The sequence below is a fragment of the Felis catus genome, chromosome D2 (assembly GCF_018350175.1).
Source record: "Felis catus isolate Fca126 chromosome D2, F.catus_Fca126_mat1.0, whole genome shotgun sequence".
Classification (NCBI taxonomy): domain Eukaryota; kingdom Metazoa; phylum Chordata; class Mammalia; order Carnivora; family Felidae; genus Felis; species Felis catus.
In genome coordinates, this window is record NC_058378.1 from 9,538,948 (window position 1) to 9,558,012 (window position 19,065).

The 19,065-nt window shown below is 41.9% G+C and overlaps 1 protein-coding gene across 1 annotated transcript in view; it reads right to left on the reverse strand.

The window, feature by feature from the left end:
- CHRM3 (cholinergic receptor muscarinic 3) overlaps positions 1-19,065 on the reverse strand; it is a 522,351-nt gene that overhangs the window by 285,503 nt on the left and 217,783 nt on the right. Inside the window, exon 3 of the mRNA XM_011287200.4 lies at positions 4,617-4,679. The gene's annotated coding sequence lies outside the window, so the exon portion shown is untranslated. The remainder of the gene's footprint in view (positions 1-4,616; positions 4,680-19,065) is intronic.

The following is a 19,065-nucleotide window of genomic DNA, read 5'->3' on the forward strand; positions in this document are numbered from 1 at the left end:
CAAACATTATGTACGCCTAATAAAGTAAAGAAACGTGAGAAACATGTATCTAGCTAGCCAGAGCTGACTGAGAAAAGATAAGGTTCCCAGAACAGGCGAGGTGAAGAAAGATACTCCCTCATATGACACTCAATACGTCTTTGGATCACAAACGTCTATTATTCCTGACTTTTATTAGAAATACATCCTTTAATAAAGTAGATTTCCTTCCTTCGTACAATTTGAAAAAAGCCAGATATTTTTTCCCCTCAACAGATCAGCTTCAGAATTTTTTTAACGTTTTCCTAACGTATAATTATCATCTTCCAAAGACCCAAAAGTGTTGTCAATGTGACTGAAATCAGAATGTAAATATTTTATAAACAGCTGTCAAATCTCAATTGGCAGAAAACAAAAAGCCCCCGAATTGCTGTAATCGACCCACGAGGCTACATCATTTAATTGACAGATAAGACATTTTTCTAGTTTCCATTTTCCCATCAGCATTTTAATACGTTACCACGGTATGCCATCCTGGAGAGTCACTGTGACAATTTACTTGAAGATGGAATAAATTCTGAAATGCTCTCAGGGAGATGCCTAGCGCAGTAACCAAATTCTGCTTCATGGAACATTCTTCACACTCAGTGTATTTGGAATGGCTGTTACTAACACGGACTAAATATTGGCATCAAGGGAATGTTATCCTGCCCATTTTAAAAAAAAAGGCAAAATGCTCTTAGCAGTTCAATAATTTATTATTTCATTCTTTTGGGCCTTCATTCAACAAACAGTTCTGATCGTCCACATGTCAGGCTTAGCTAATAAATCTTTGTAAGATCCAAAGAACTGGCCTCCGCCACCCATCACCACAGATCAGAAATACTGCTTGTAAAAATACCTGAAGCGATCCCTCCCAAAGATTTACTGTTCTTTCCTTGTGCCCTGCTGTCTGTCCCTCTCCCCAGAATTTTTTTTTTCATCTTTACTTTTATTTTTTTTTTTCCCCTTCCTTCCTAAGCAATAGACTCTTCGGGGACATCTGTAAGCACTGCTTAATTTTGGGGGGGGATATTTGATCTACGGCATTTTCTGCCTCTACATTCATTCATTCACTAAATATTTACTAAGCTTCTTGCAGGGACCAGGCATCCTTGTAGGCACTGTGGGCTTTGCCAAGGAAGGAACAGATAAGGCCCTGCCCTCACCGAGCTTAGATCACACTATGGCAAGAGATAATAAACCATAAACAAACATGGCTGAATTCTTCACGTCTGGCCTAAACCCCTTATTTTTCACGTCTCTCCTAGATCCCCTAAGTTCTATGCGTACGTAGCTTTTGCCATACATGGGTATTTTCGTATGCTTTACAAAATAAAATTTCTAGTTTTTAAAAGGAATTCAGTTTGGGTACCTGGGCTGGCGCTCATATCCAGAGAGTGGTCAGGGAAGGCTGAAGCAGCTGAGATCCGAATTGGAAGGACCAGGGACACACAATGCAAGCCAGGGGACTATACTGCCAGGGCCCCGGGGGTGTCGGGGGAAAGAACACAAAGAAACATTCAAGGAACCGTGAAAAGGACACTTGCTGGAGTTGGGAAGCAAGGAGTCAAGTACAGGTAGAAACTGGATCGTATGGGATGTATAGGTCATTGTTGTGCACTGGGGGTTTTGCTCTTAATGTAGAGGAAGGAGTTGAAGGGTTTGCAACAGGTCTCCAGCAGGAGAGTAATGAGATGTGCTCCGGGCTCCCCAGTCTCCTGGAAGCCAGGAGACCATCGGGAAGCTCACACAGTTGTCCCGGAAAGACAGAATGATGACCTAGGGCGGGGTCGTGACAGAAGAGACACAAAGAAATGAAGAGATTCAGGATCTATTTGAAAGAAAAGAAAGGAAAAGGGAAAGTACTGAGAAATTGTAGCTTCAGTGGCCAAAAGGAAAGTTTGACTTTAGTAGATGCGGCGTTTCCCTGCCTTAGCAAAGGAGATCTGACAAAGAAAGCTATTGTTTTACACGAAGAGAATATCAGAATATCTAGCACCCTCCATTTACAAATAAAGAACAAAGGTCCAGAGAGGTGAGCTGGTGTTTTTCAAGCCTTGGAAGAGTTGGCTGTCACCTGCACTGCCCCCCTCGTATTTTCCAGCCCAGAGACTTTTCCATTACAAGTACCTCCTTCCCTGACTCAGCTCAGTACCTTATTCAATATCGTGCATGACTTTCTTTGGAAAGGAGTTCTTTATATAATTTATCTTTTACCTGCATTTTCCCCCGATCCCAACAAGTGCGAGTAAAGGAACAGAGATTGTTGGAAGGAGAATATTTAATATTTGGACCATAGGTTAAAAGCTGAATTGTGGTGGCCTTATTGAGACCATGAGTTCTAAACTTTTACTGCCAAAAAAACCCCACAAAAAAACAAAAAAAAAACCCACCTTGGAATTAATATTTCCTTCACTTGCTTTCACAGGCAATTCCAATCAAATCTGATCCCCCCAAATTAGAATTTTCTCTCTTCTTTTTTTTTTTTTAATGTGGAATAGCCTAAGTTCACTTGGTTTTATAAGTGGACAATCCAGTGGAAATTCTGGCTTATCGAAGAGGAAGCATTCAAAGGGGTAATGAATTGGCAATGTTGCTGACTAGCCAGCAGATGTGAATACCGAAAGCACAGGCTCCTGGCATATGCTATTAGGATAGGCATCAGGGTAACAGAGGACAGGGAAGGGCACCGGAAGGTCCAGCTCAAACCTCAACCTTAACACTCAGTGTGTGAGTTTCCCCATCTGTAGATGGGGATAATAACACTTACCCTGACTGCACACTACTGCCAAGATTAAAGACAGGCATGTCTAGCACAACCCCCGGGTACGAACGCCCGTGAATCAGTGCTGTCTGGACTGGGCTCTGAGTGTCAAGAGATCTAGAGAATCAGGGATTTATCGGAGTCATCCCACAGGAGAGCTGATGGTAGGCTCACCGGAGGGCAAGAATGTCATCAAGGAGTCAAGTTCATTTTACCTTCCTGCTCTAACATCTCTGGCTGTGGCTTTCGTCCTTGGGATCTCAAGATCGGGGGGGGGGGGGGTTGTGCTGTGTATCAGGCATGTTCTTTCTGTATTTTATGATGTTCTGAGATCTTAAAACCTTGCTGCTGAGGGAGAGCCTGCCTCCGTCAAGGCTAGCCAGTTCTTTTCATTTATTTTTATTTTCTAATTTTTTTGAAATAATTTATTGTCAAGTTAGCTAAGATACAGTGTATACAGTGTGCTCTTGGCTTCAGGAGTAGATTCCTAGGTTTCAGCGCTTGCATACAACTCCCAGCGCTCACGCCAACAAGAGGGCTACCCAGTTCTTAGAGACAGCGAAGGGCGTGGCCCAGAGCACATCTTTCATGTGTAAACCAAGCAACCCTGGATCCACAGTCCCAGTTCTCCTCTAACTCACACACCAAGCCAGTGTTTCCTCAGCCCTAAGTCACCCAGCGGCCAGGGACCACCCTTACAGCCCAGAGCCCCTCACACAATTTTAACTGGCCAATCCTCAACCGTATGCCCCACCCTGCACAGCTGTTCCCACAGACACTCCCGGGAAAGACTGCTGACTCAGACTCTCTCCTCTTCCCATCTTCTGCCTCTTGACCAAACCCGGTGCTTCCTCAGGTGGCCTGGTGGCACAGAGTGGCCCTTCTCTCAGCATATGTAAGGAAGAAATTCTCCTTTCAATGGCATTGACCTCTCCATGTCAACACTCAGTCACCTCCACAAATTAAAATCCATGGCTACAAATGTTAGAACAGCTCTCCAGGTAAGAAGATGAAGTAATAACAATATTCCCAAAATATTCTGCTCTTGAAGCTCTGATCTTTTAAGTCAAGAAGGGAATGAGTGCAGGAAGGGAATAAATTCAGGAAGAGAAGTCCTCCCTGGGGCCCACCATCCAGGGTCATTAGTGAGAACCAGGTTACGTGGCCTCAGTAAAGGAGTCTGGGAACGTGATGGTATTTAAACAAGGCGTTTCACTGCCTTTCAAAATACCAGGATGATGATGATGGTGATGATGACGATTTTTGGAAGGAAGGAGGGAGAAGGGATATTGACTAGGACAATAACACTGTCTGCTGAATAGAGAAGGTATTAACAATAACATTGAGAGGAAATGGAGCTTTTTCACAATGTTGCTCTGTCTTTATATTCACTATCAGATTTTGTATGGCGTTTTATATAAGGTGATATCAATCAAGGGATAATATTTAAGCTTCTGTAAATTAGACAAGCTATAAAATTTTATAGACGCTAAAAATTCAAACATTTGGCACTAATTTCCAATAACCCCGTCTTGCTACACTTAAGAGACAAATGAGTATTGGAAAGAAAACAACATTTCATATTTTAACCGACATGCTTTCACTGTAATTTTGAATATTATGAGCAAAAAGCCAAAAAAAAGTATCTGTATTAAGACAGAAATCAAGCACGACTGTGTTATCTATGTTGAGATGCACAGAGAACAATTATAAATCATACTTGAAAACACCAACTTAGAAATTCCTATTCCTCATTAATCTGTTTCACTGATCAAGCCATACAGCCTTTTTTTTTTAAAACCAAAGAACTCAACCCAGAAAAAGATCTTACCTTATAGTACCTCAGTAGAAGTTCTGAATGTCATTTATTTGGCCTCTGACCAGAACACAGATGCTAGAAGAGAATTAAGAAAATGAGGTTAACATAGAGCCCCGGGATGAAAAAAATCAATAGGTTAAACAAAAGATTTGAGGCAATGTACGAAAATTATGGAACTTTCTAGGGAATGTGATCCTGGTACTGACCCACCGCATATCACTGATGAGGATGCAGGTGGTCAGAGAGTTAAGATCCCTGTCATTGGCAGAAGAAACACATGTACTGACTTTCTACAAAAAGATCTTTGTATAGTTCCACTCCTCATACCCATCAAAGCCCCCGTCAGAGTGAAGGGACACAAAGGGAGAAGAACAGAAAACAAAAAATACTGCACATCCCTTCATTTTACAAGTTAGTGATGGTACCCTCCTTTGTTAGCAAGTGGGTTAACACCATCTACCTTCCTCAGAAGCTTTGGTCTGCTACCTTCTCCAGACACGATGGACACGTATACATGCAGTTAACTCCTGCTTAGGGCCCTTTTCACATTAGGAGAGGGTCAAATCTTAACATCCCCCAACCGCGTTTCAGACACTGACATTCACATTTTTTTTTAAAGCATATTTATTTATTGTGAGACACAGAGAGAGTGCAAGTGGGGGAGGGGCAGAGAGAAAGGGAGAGAGAGAATTCCAAGCAGGCTTCAAACTTTCAGTGCAGAGCCCGATGCGGGGCTCAAACTCACAAACCGTGAGATCACGACCTGGGCCGAAATCAAGAGTCAGACACTCAACTAACCGAGTCACTCAGGCACCCTTGACATTCATATATTTAAAGTGCATAGAGCCTGACACTTAGGCTAGAACTTTAGGAAAGCTTTTAGAAGGTTGACTAGAGAAAGAAAGAGACACCACGTTCCACGGGGAGAGAGTGAAGGAAGCGTGCTCCTGTGAAGGACGTCACGGACAACACAGGGTCGGGAGGGAACCATAAGTGCTATGGCAGAATTGGGGGTGGGGACTGACAAGATGTGGCTGGATTTTTAAAAGGAGAACCTTGCAGTTTCCTGAGAGGTGACAGTGAGGTCAGACCATAGGAGGGGAAGAGGCCGTGAGGTGAGAGGGTGAGGGTTCCCAGGGTGCGCAGGACGAGAGGAGCTCAGGGCAGCCTCTGAGAGTGTGGTCTGCAAGATAAGCCCGGAGACAGAAAGAAATACTTCATTCATAATGAAAAATAGATGCGTGTCTTGTATGTATCTTTTGTTGAAAGAATCGATCTGCAGAAGATTGGGAAAAAGGAAAAGAAAGAAAAGTCACCGGTGCTGCCTCAGTCTGAGAAGCATTATCCTAAGAGAACATTCCTCCTTTGCTGTCTCATTCTCCCTGAGGGCCTCTCACTCTGCTATTGCCTGCACTGGCGGAGCTCTCGATCAAGGGACCTCTCCCACTCTGGGAAAAGGGTCCCGGACCCAAGTGAAGCCTCACACGGTTCCTCTCCCTGCAGCCCCAGCAGAGGAGGGCATTCTCTGGAAGGAACAGCTGAAGCTGATCATCTCCTGAGAGCATGGGTAAACTGAGGCTGTGGCTGTGAGTGAACAGAGGTCACTTGAATCCAGGCTCTCTGGCCTTTTCTACCTATGGCCTTGCTTCTGGTAGATCCCAGCATCTCCTCAGGAAATAATACGTGTATTATGGCACTTCAAGGGAATGTGCGGCAGCATTAACACTCCTGTTGTAACTAGAGGAAGTGCTAGGAAAAGCATCAAATAGCATGTCAGTGGGAGGATACAGACATTTCTGTCTCTGGTCTCTAACAAACCGGATGTTTTCTGCCAGGTGGGGCATGCCAGGGAGCCTAGACTTCATCTTTCACCGTTGATTCCTTATAGAATCTAGGGAACCCAAGGGCAAGTGGATCTCACTGAGGCCCGTGTCAGTCCTGTCACTGTAACCTGCAAAGTCCCCCACGCACAGTAATTGCTCAATACGTATTTGTCATATGGATTTTATCATTAAAATGAACGGTTTTCCAGAACACAGTTGAAGCAGAAGTAGAAGTCCTAACATGCCTATGTATTAGGATTATGATCACTTGAATATGTAAATACATATCTCAATAAAATAAAATTAAGTCACACATTTAATGACAAAATAAACACTATCCAGTCATTCAAGTGTCTGCTAATAAAAATATCTCATTCACTACATGAATCAGAGACTGAATAATAACTGAGACTGAATACCTCGAAGAATCTCTAAGTTTCTCTAGTGTTAGACTCGGCAAAGCACTCATTGTGAGGACCAGTGAGGGAACTGGCTTCCGTCACAACTTCAAATTACTTCTATCGCAAATTAACTGCACATGACATTCATTGAGGGTGAGCGTCAGCTCTCCGTGTGTAGATGACAGGCTCTACCAAATCCCAGTAGACACGGCTCAAAGGGTTATATGATGAAAATATGATTGGCGATTCCAGAGAGTGTTGTCATAATCTTGCAGTAGGCCAAATAAAGAGGAACACAAAGCCAGACACAGAATAATAATTAAGGAACCACAGATGATAAGATTCTTTCAATAGGCCAACAAAACATTACTTTTAGGATGCGTAGGCTCTTTTGTTAGTGTCTTTAATTGTTTCTTTGTGTCGTATCAGTGGGTATTTACAGAGGTCATGAGATAGCAACAAGGTGGCAGGTCTGGACTTTTAGTATAACCATCTGAACGGTCCCATTTCCTTCAATCTTTTCCAAAAACTCACATTATTTGCCTACTTCCTAATTATTGTGAGCATGCATATTGCTCTGATCTCCTGGGAGACACAGAACACTTGAGCAGATGTTTTGCAATCTAAGTGAGTGATAACTGAACCCACAGCCACCTGATGTTTAAAATTTTTTTTAGTTTATTTATTTATTTTGAGAGAGAGAGAGCACGAGAGCAGGCAGGGGAGGGACAGAGAGAGGGAGACAGAGAGGACCCCAAGCAGGCTCCGTGCTGTCAGCACACAGCCCGACGTGGGGCTCGAACTCATGAACTGTGAGATCATGACCTGAACCAAAATCAAAAGTCGTATGTTTAACCGACGGAGCCACCCAGGTGCCCCACAGCCATCTGATTTAGACAGCATCATCCCTGCTCACAGCTCCGAAATAAATAAGCTTAATTAACTAATTTAACTTCTGGTATTCAGCTGAAATTAGATCCCAGCCTCTTCGGAAAGATCTAGAATATTCTCCTTTTTAATTTCATGATATAGCTTTAGTTTTTAACTTGCTTATCAAAGACCAAAATAACACGTGTTTTGACAAAGTTGTGTCTGACAGCCTGCTTTATGGGAATAGGATAAATATGGTTCTAAAAATGTATATATTATGCTAAGTCTGGTTTGCATTAAGTTCTTATCTAAACACAGGATTCACTAAGTATCTGCATTCATTCAGATGTTGTGTTGGACCCTCACTAGTTCCTTTCAAAGTCTGTCTTCTCATTTTTAAGCCAGCCTACCCAGGAAAAGGAAAGACAGATAATTAAGACATGAAATGGTTCTTATGAATGAAATGACTCATTCTTTTGTTACTCTTCCCAATTTGCAGATGAGGCTCGGGGATCAAATCACTGTCTCAGGGTTGTCCTGTGAGTGGTGGGTAGAGCTGCTGTCCGAGCTTGGCTCCTTTGCATTTCCAGTCGCACGTAGTTGTAGCGGTAACCACAACAGTGACAAGTATCTACGAACGCTCACCATGTTGCAGGTGCCATTCCGAGCCCTTCATTTTTTTTTTAACGTTTATTTATTTTTGAGACAGAGAGAGACAGAGCATGAACGGGGGAGGGGCAGAGAGACAGGGAGACACAGAACTGGAAGCAGGCTCCAGGCTCTGAGCCATCAGCCCAGAGCCCTACACGGGGCTCAAACTCACAGACCGTGAGATCATGACCTGAGCTGAAGTCGGACGCTTAACCGACTGAGCCACCCAGGCGCCCCCCGAGCCCTTTGTATACACCCGGTCATTTAATCACCACAGCCCTAACTATTGTTGTCTACATTTCATAGATAAAGAAACAGCTGCCTGTTTGCTCTGTGTTGGGGCACCACAGCTCCACAGGGATCATTGAGACCAAATTTGGCATTGCTTCATCTTTTTCCATTTACCATTCCCCTTCTCTGTCCTTCCTTCTTATTTTACTTCATCCAAGACATACAATTAACACCACTCTCGGTTTGAATGGGTAGAGGTGCAGCAGGTCCAGCAATATCCAAAACATTTTTGAGATGTTGCTTTGCCTGTGCTGACAGTCAATGGATCTTGATCCGGGCAGCACCGTGAGAATTTTTAGTGGATCCTGAGCCCTCTAAGATAGATAGGCTCTACTTTCATATTCCTGAGAACAGAACACTCTGGAAGGGGAGAAGCAGTAAGTGGGAATGGCATTTGGGAGCTGAAGAAAAGCTCCCACTTTGGGGGTTTGCTGTCCAGGAGAGTGTTGCCACACTGCAGTGTCTAAGCCATTGCAAAGCCAAGATGGTGGGCAGTGGGCCCGTTTGATGGGGGACACAGTCTTAGAAGCCTTCAAGACAGGTTCCGTACTCATCATCAGGATGGGAGCAGACTCGGTGGCTCGTCTGAGCTGACAAGACCTCAGCCAGTGGCTAGGAACACGGGCAAGGTTTGGTAGTCTGGAGTGAGTGCCCTGGTCATAGTGAAGCAGATCCCTGGGTCCCTAGCCTTCAGAGGTGTGTTGAATTGGGGGGTGGGGGCATCTATTTTAAATAAGAATGAGAAGAGCAAACCAGGATTTGAGGATGATGAACTGTAAACACTGGCTCTACCAAGGCCCACCCTGGACCTCTTGGAAGTCACAGGATTCTCAGAAGCTGCCAACTGGAGAGGACGAGTCTGCTTCTTTACTACTCGGGACCTGGGCACGGCTGAGTCTTGGTGGCTGGCAGTGGTCAATTCTCATGGCTCCGGGAGCCTGAAGTCAGTAGGAGTGGCTACTGAGATTCTTAAAAAGTCTCATTACACCCAGAGTTCTGGAAATTTGAGGCAGCATCAGCAGACAATTGAATGAAGAGAATTTCAGTTTTGGTAGAAAGCGGTAATGGGAGAAGAAAACTCTCCTACGTTCGTGGAAAAGGACCGCCTGCCAGTCCAATTTTCGCAGACCTAATCTCATACCGTTGAGATAAAGGTTGGAGGCTAGATTCAACTAGACATACAAAACAGTGTGAAGGGTATTACTCAGACTTTACAATTTCACCTTTCTCCGTCTGTACACAGAAAAGTAACAAAAAGGAGCTTCACCAATAATATTAACGCCTGTCGGCTGGCTCTTTCTGTAATTAGATGTGATTCTTGTGTACTTCTTTGTTTCTATAAATTAGAAGAAAATGTCTTTCATATAAACTAACTAGTGTTTCTACGGGGCCCACGAAACGGCTAGAATGTAATAGGCTAACCAGTGCTTTTCCCAGAAGCTATTTTAAAAGCAAAAGAAATAATTCTAAAGAGGCATCATTTCAAATATCACTTTCAAAAAAGATGTACGTACGTATCTCACATATTATGTTCAATATAAAGACATTTTAACAATGTAATGAAATAATTCATGACCTTCTAAAATTGGACCCTGTAGATTATACCTGCTGGCTGTGGCAAGCTGTTAAATGTCAGTTCAATTTGTTTCTTTTACTAAAAGACACAAAAAACTTAGAAGGGAGAAACTCAGCATAATGTAAAATATACACAAATTTTGTATCCCGTGGTACCCTATGTTTGTTTTTCTCCCTGTTATGGATGAATTTTGTCCCCTTGAAATTCATATGTTGAAGCCCTAAGCCCCAGGTGTGACTGCATTTGGGGATGAAGTCTTTAAAGAGGTAATTAAGGTTAAGTAATGAGGTTAAATAATAAGGGGGGGGCTAATCTAATAGGATTGGTGTTGAGATAAGAAGAGAAAGAGATACCTCAGCTTGACTGTTCTTCTCTTGCTCACTCCCTCTTTCTGCTTAGGTACAGAGAACACAGCATGTGAGGACACAGTGAGAAAGCCCTGTCAACAACCTAAGGAGAAAGGCCTCACCAGAAACAAGTTCTGCTGGCCTCTTGACCACAGACCCTCAGCCTCCAGAACTGTGAGAGCAGGGGCTCCTGGGTGGCTCAGTCAGTTGAGCATCTGGCTTCGACTCAGGTCATGATCTCACAGTTCGTGAGTTCAAGCCCTGCATCAGGCCCTGTGCTGACAGCTCAGAGCCTGGATCCTGCTTCAGATTCTGTGTCTCCTTCTCTCTCTATGCCCCTCTTCCACTCATGCTCACTCTCTCTCTCTCTCAAAAATAAACACTAAAAGATTTTTAAAAAAGAATAAAAAAATAAAACACCCCATCTGGGATATGTTGTTACAGCAGCTTGAATAGACTGATACACTTCCATTCAGGTCTCCAGTGAGCAAAAACCTACTGGAGATTATGTCTAGCTTCACTGGTAGTTTTGGCTTTAATTTTTCTTTACAATCATAGAATTCGAGAACTCTGAAGCTGACAAGAATTAAAGGACAATTTAGAGCGAAACTTCCCATTTTTGAATTTTGTCCTTTGGTCATAAGTGGTGACCAAAGGTGGGTCACAAGTGGTGGATTTATGTGGAGTATGTATGATGACAAAACAAAATATCTTCTTCTGCTAGCATCTTTCAGGAGAAGGATAAAAAAAGAAAGTTTAAACATCAGTTCCTTTTGTAACATAATTAATTTGAAGCCGATGCACCACATTGAATATTATGTGTGGCCTACATCTGAATTAAAGAGTGAAAGAGTCATTTATCACATGTGATTCATGATTATTTTCATCTGTTTTTTAAAATATTTATTTATTTTTGGGAGAGTGCAAGCTGGGGAGACGCAGAGAGAGGGGGACAGAGGATCAGAAGGGGACTCTGGGCTGACAAGCTGACAGCAGTGAGATGGATGTGGGGCTTGAACTCACGAACCATGAGATCATGACCTGAGTCAAAGTCAGATGCTCAACCAAGTGAGTCACCAGGTGCCTCTCAACATAGTTCTAAAACTTGTAAGGTAGGTTGGTTGAAAAGTAGTTAATCTGTATTGCTGGTAGAAATGAGGTGAGAAGGGGGCTCCTGGGTGTTTCAGCCAGTTAAGCGTCTGACTTCGGCTCCAGTCATGATCTCACGGTTCATGAGTTTGAGCCCCGCATCGGGCTCTGTGCTGACAGCTCAGAGCCTGGAGCCTGCTTCGGATTCTGTGTCTCCCTCTCTCTATGCCCCTCCCCTGTTCATGCTCTGTCTCTCTCTGCCTCAAAAATAAATAAAACATTAAAAAAAAAAAAGAAATGAGGTGGGAAGGAAAAAAAGCCATGGGTTTGTACATTTCCACTTTTCCTTTTATACAGAAAAACTATTATTTTCCACCTTTTTTTTATTTGAGAGAGAGGGAGAGTGACGAGCAAGAAAAGGGGGCAGAGGGAGCAGGAAAGAGAATCCCAGGTAGGTTCCATGCTCAGTGTAGAGTCCGAGGCAAAGCTCGATCCCATGACCCTGGGATCATGACCTGAGCTAACATCAAGAGTCAGATGCTCAACTGACTGAGACACACAGGCGCCCCAGTTTTCCGCCTTTGTATCCCCATTGGATATAGAGGTATTTATGAGTCGAGACATGTATTTATGGATAAGCCTAGGACAATAACCTATTTATAATTCCAAGGAGTCTATGGAAATTGAGTGGGAAGAATAAGGTGGGGGCAGGAGGTAGTTTTGTTCACCTGGGTTCCACCTTTAACTTTTTGTTCTGGAGCCTTCATCTCGGTCAGCCCAAATTCCAAGCAACCTAGCCTCTTAGAAACAGAATTCAATGGCCACTCATGCACAATAATACATAACAAAATGTTGTCTATTTTGTATTTATAAAGTCATAAAGTTCATTTAATAAACCAAAATATACTAGTTACATAAAGAGAAAAAAAATCAATAAATTTGTCTTTCCCTCATTTTCACTCCCAAATTCAATCCCTTAAATTTACTAGTTTGATGTTTATTGTTCCCTGTGTCTTGTCTTGTCATTCTGTACTATTACTCTAACATTCATGTTACAAAGCATATGCTGTTCTCAGTAATATTTCTCATCAGTGGGTCTAGGTCTAACTCATGCTTTGTAAGAGCTGGTGAACCCACCTCGGCACAAAGTGCCATAATTTATTCAATCCTTTTACTGTTCATGGGATTAGGATTGTTTCCTTTTTTTCTATTAAAAACAATTTAGCAATAACCATCCTTGTGTATATGTATGTTCATTTTGGTAGTTATATATTCTTAAAGCTATAATTTGTGGATCATACGGTCTTCACGTTTTATGTTTAAGTCAATCATGCCAGTTCCTTATCAAAAAGGTTGTAGCAGTTTTGTTTCCCGCTTCCCATAATTGTGTATTTATCTCTCTCTATCTTTTGATCAATCAGTAAATCTATCTTATTTTTGGCAAGAAAATCAGTGTTCTCAGTGTTACCTCTTTATTATCTGTTGGGATTCAGAGATAGTTTTGTTCTAGGGGCACCTTTGGCCAATGTTCCAATGTGGTGGCATGAGAGGGAGATAATCCTTGGAAAATGTATCTTAGGAAAAACACAGGAACTACCATTCAGAGATAGAATTTTTGTACTGAGTGAAAACAAGTAAGTGCTCCATTCAGTGAGTTGCTCTGAATGGAAAAAAAACATTCTGATTTAAAAGCCACTGCTATTATTTTCTCCATAAAACTATAATTTTAAAAATGCCTAACCCACCCAATGGCTTCCTGTATTCTCTAAAAGTTCAAAAAAATATATAACAAAGGAAAAGGTCCAGTCTTGAAGTTCCTTAATTTTACAAACAATATTATATCTTTAAAATGCTACCCTTCAGCCAGAAATGACTCAGTTCACATGCCTGGAAATGTTAATCACCCTTTTCTTCAGGTAACCTTTCAGGAGTCCTTACTCAGGTGGCTTATAATTATAGCCCTTAAATCTCAGTCTTTCTCTCTTTGAAGTTAGGTCATAATACAACTGTAAAAGCCAGAAAGGAGTATTTCTTATTTTTGGTCAAACCAGTCTTACAAAGCCTGAGCAAATAATTGTGTTTACCGGGATGAATTTTAAGGGGGAAAATGTACCTAAAGCCTAGATTCTTATAAAGGATATTCTTTTGGGGACTTCCATTAGGCATCTGAGAGACACCCAAAAAGACCACTGGTGAATGTGGAGCCCAAGATTTCTTAGTAGTGGGGCGCCCACACTCACTGACTACACTTTGGAACAGATTTGTGCCGAACAATTAGTCATAATGCCAGCTTAGTTTACCACACCTCAGGTAGATAGACTCCTTAAAACGTAATAATGAAAATAGACTTTGCTCTATGCCTATTATTTGCTTGTTTGGAGAATAGTTTTTTTTTTTCCTTTTTTTCCCCCTTCTTTAGTCTTCATTTCAGTACTCAGGAAGTTTCCATGTTCTTGAGCCCTCGCTGAGTCTGGACTTTGGGCAGGCACTTGATTCAGTGTTTTGGTTTTCTCACCCACAGCCTGAAGTTAAAAGCATGAACTCAGCTCAGAGAAGTGATAAAAGAACTTGTAAGACAGAGAAGGAAATACTACATCCTAATGACAACATGGCTGTCTTTTGAATAAAGGGAACGTGTGTTCTGTATTCTGTATCACTCTTGTTTTCAACTTCTTTTTTTATAAGCAGGTGCATTTGATGCAAAAGTAATCTGAAACAAATCCTCTGCAATATGAAGCCTGAGTTCACCTTCAAGTCTGACAGGATCTTCCATGCCTGACGCCCTCTCTGCGCTTTCTCTCTTCCCAACATTCCCGCTTTGTGCCGCTCGCTTCATCTGTGGCTACCATGCTGCCTGTAATTAAAAATCAGCCCTACTTCCTATTCTTGTGTCTAGCTCTTCCACAGGATTGTAGATAAGGACTGCATGCACCAAATGTTCCCTTAAGTCGACACTGCTTCTCAGGTAGACATACAGCTAAGACCAGAGGAAACAGTGAAGTCATGCCTGGTAAGTTCCTAATGGCGACACTTCTCAGAGTATACTACAGCTAAGCCAGATTCCTCAGGGATATGGTTGATTAAACGAGTAAACAAAAGCAGACGCTTAACAACTGCAGGCAGAGTTTGAGATTTCTAAATGCTTCTATAAGACACAAGAGAAGCACAATACTTCGGGACACGGTACCTGAAATAGTAATAGCGTGGGGATGTAAAAGGGACTATCACAGACTATTCAAATCCAGACACAAAAGGACAAAAGGACCCTCTAGTGGACCGCTACAGTGGTCTTCTTAGCTACAGATTGTTATCCATTTTGTGTGTGTGTGTGTGTGTGTGTGTGTGTGTGTGTGTGTGTGGCAAGCAAAGGAAATTAGTATTAGTATACACAGCATACTGTATATAATGTACATATAAAAATATAGACCTTTTTTTTTGAGAGAGGCTGTATAAGCAGGGGAGGTAGGCAGAGGGAGAGAGAGAGAAAGAATCTTAAGCAGGCTCCACACTGAGTGTGGAGGCTGATGCAAGGCTCAATCCCATGACCCTGGGATCATGACCTGAGCCAAAATCAAGAGACAGATGCTCAACCGACCAAGCCACCAGGGCACCCCTAAAAATATAGACATTTTAACACCACACTGTACATTCAATTTTTCTGGCACAAAACTATCTAATTTTTATAAAAAATAACTTGTGCTGGCATTGCTGTAGTGAGCCACCTTAACTGTCTAGATTCTGATACGTGACCAAGAGGATAGTGTTTGGAGTAGACAAAATCAGGCAATGAGAAGACTCTTCACTGGTGTTTACAACCTTTTCTAGACTGCACCTGACATCTAGGAGCTGCACAGTATTTAAAAAAGAGATCTGGTGCTCAAATAAATTTGGAAATTACTGGGTTAAATACTACATTACCATTATCTTTACAACAGAATCATTCAGAAATTAAAACTGAGGTACACATCATGAATTTCCTAAAGACAGATGCATTCTGATACTTGCTAGTCCAATTTTGTTTGGCCATGTGAAGTTTTCCTAGGAGGACAAGGGCAAATGCTGCACTGCACAGCTCAGGACTCTTTTCTACTTCACTACAGAAAAAGACATCTATTTCTTTTCTAGCCTAGCTTGAAAATGAATTTGCTCTTGAGTCTGGACTGGTATTTTCTCCAAATTCATAGACTCTATAACATCATGAAAAATAAATTTGTCTTTCTGAAAAGAGAATACTGCCTGCTGTGTTACACAACAAAAACTAATTGATTTGGGATAGGAAAAAATTTCAGTAACAATATTCAAAATACATATTTTTAAATGCCACATTTTGAAATGTAACCATGATATTCTAGGATACACTCTTGAAAATCTAATGAGCTCCCGAAACTGTAGTTTGCTAAAATCTCAACCTCTTAAATATTTGGAAAGGTCAATTTTGATGTGATGAATTACAATTTTGGCAATTCCTATTGTACAGCTGTTCTTGGGAAATAGAATACTGTTGGGGGTGCAAGCAACATATTTAATCAGCTCCCCTGAAGCTTTTCTTGTTAAATATCTTTCAGAAAATGCTCAAGTGTTCTGAGTTAGTATGGCTTTTCCCTACTGGATTGAACAGTATCTTTGGTAGGTAAAAGGTTAACACATACCGCCTTCTCATAACCAAGGCTATATTCTTGTCTTTCCAGATCAGAAGCAGCCTGAAGGATCCCCAGAGTCACAACGGTGATGCTTCAAGACTAAGGGAGTTCTTTCATTAGAAAGAAGTGTCATTTCTCCCCAGGGAGCTGGGCAATGGGAGGAGCTTATTCCTAACTGATGGCTGATGGCATGAAGGCATTTGTATTTTTCCCTAGAGAGGGCCATCTCGAGTTCACAGAGATGGTTTCCTTCTAGTAACACCCATTTTATTGAGATCGCCCTCCAAAAACGTGAGCAAGATGGGAGGAGAAGAAAACAATTAGACTGAAATAAAACTACGAGTCATTCAAAAAAAACCCCATGAGAATTATTAAGAAATAGTCAACCAACCCTGTGTGTTAACTACACAGGAATTAAAATAATAATTTTTAAAAAGACAAAAAAAAAGAAATAGTCAACCAAATAATAACTCTTGAAAAAATATATCAACTTTTCCCATATCATGAAGACTAGACAGAAGTGAATACTTTTCAAGCTAATAGAAGGGTATTTTTATTTGAATCTAATATCTTTGTATTCCATTTTGCTTTTCAAAATTCTGTTGATCCTATTATATCTGAGATATTCATTACGTTGAAAAAGATGACGTGAATTTTTGGCAATTAAGTACTCAAGTAGGGATTTAAAAATACTCTATATGTAAATGCTTCCGTAATCCATGAAATCATCTCCACCTTTGCATGAATTAAAGCACAGTTTTCTATAAACCACATGGAGTGCCAGCCATTCTGGGAGAGCACAGGTTTTGCTGGATGAGGGAAAAACTGGACACTTTGACTGCCTGTGGTAGACAAGAGGAGTCACTGGGAATCTGGGGTACAGCAAAAGACAAGACATTTAAACTTAGGTTCAGGATTTATTTTTCTCAAGCCCAGTGTGAGCCTATTCTGTGCATAAGCATTAACATTATAACCATTATTTCTGTGTCTTCCTAGCGGGACTCGACAACCAATCTCCCACATATACAACGTGATGAATCCTTAACTTGGATTTTTATTTGTTTGTTTTTTTATTTGAGAGAGAGAGAGAGAGAGAGAGAGAGAGCGCGCGCATGGGCAACGGAGAGGGGCAGAGGCTTCATCTCATGAGCCATGAGATCATAACCTGAGCCAAAATCGACAGTTGGATGCTCAACCGACTGAGCCCCCCAGGCCCCACCTTGGATTTTTATTTGAAATTTCACATTATAGAGAATACTGTTGTCTTGTATCTTTTGGTTATTCATTCTAATAATGTTATCCAATTGATATTTTTATTTGCTTAGTTGTAAGAAATCAGTAAGATTGCACATACTTTTGAAATAATTAGAAACTTGGTCTTTAAGAAAGTACAGGCCAGACACAGAGGTATTGCAGCCACCTTACTCTTCTTTTTCTCTTAAATGAGATACTGCATACTTCTTGATTACTGCTGTCATGACTTTACATTTCTGATTAGTGATTAGAGTCATTAATGTGGAGAGAGTGGGTCTCATTGCCCGTGTGCATGTATGTGTAAAAGAAAGAGACAGCAATAGAGAGTAAGAAACACCCAAGCAGAAAGACTGACAGAGGGAGAGAGACAGACTGACAGACAGATGCACACATACCCAATGACTGACATTTGTTTTTATTCTCTTACGGCCCCTTTAGTTTCACTTCTCTTTACCTACAGATCTTTCATCAACTAACATTACTTGTTTTGAGACCTGTAACTCCTTAGGCTTCAACTTTTTGTGCATGTGCACGAGGCTGACCGTGAATAGTGCTGTATTATGTGGTACCTGAGATTGGGAGATTTTTAGAATATATAATCTGTGTGATACTCATTTTTCCATAACTACAAACCCTATGTCTAAATATGCATAAAGATATATGTTGTCTCAATTCTACTTAAAAAAAATCACAGCACTTTGTTGCTCTGAAATGGCTCCTTCTCCTCCAGCTCACTCGTGGCTCCTTAGCGATGATCAGTAAAGTGGCAGAACTGGCCTTAAGAATGACAGCGCGTTCAGCCTTTGCTTCCTGTGTGCACAGAGGTGTAATCTGCACCTAGCTTGGCAAAAACTTGGGTTTGATGAGCTATCACATCAGCTCTTTGTTGCCTGTCACGTCCTCCCAGCACCACTGGGACAGCCACAGGGAGGATGAGGTGAGGACGCCCCAACTCACATCGGCCTATTTTGTGCTATGCTTTTAGGGCGCATTCTCCTAGTCTCGAGTTCATGGTCAGAGAAGTGGATTAGCTTAGCCGTATAGCATCTGACGTACTCCAGACGGTCCTCAGGAACTACCTCTAATTCTCATAAAAACTCTATGCCAAGGTGCTCTTATCCTCCCTGCCCCTGAGAAGGGAAAATCAAGGTCTGGAAGGGAAGCTTACTCAAGATGACCCAGGTAGTAAGTGCCAGTGGCCGAGTTTGAAGCCGGACCGTGCGGCTCCACGGCTGGGGCGCTCAACCGCTGTGCTATTCCACACCACTGCCAGCTCACAACACAGGGAAACATTCAGTGGGGACAAAGTTCCATAGTGGATCCGGACATTTAATGTGAGACAACGGGCAGCATTTCCTTAAGTGTATCCTGTAGGAAATGGAAAGAGAAAATGATGGAGAAGGAAAAAATAAAACAACTAGAAATCAAACTGCTTGTGAATGATACCCTGTCAGACCGACATTTCTCAGTGTGTAATGAAGAGTGGGGTTGGCAGGCAGTGAGGAATAGGCCGGTTTCT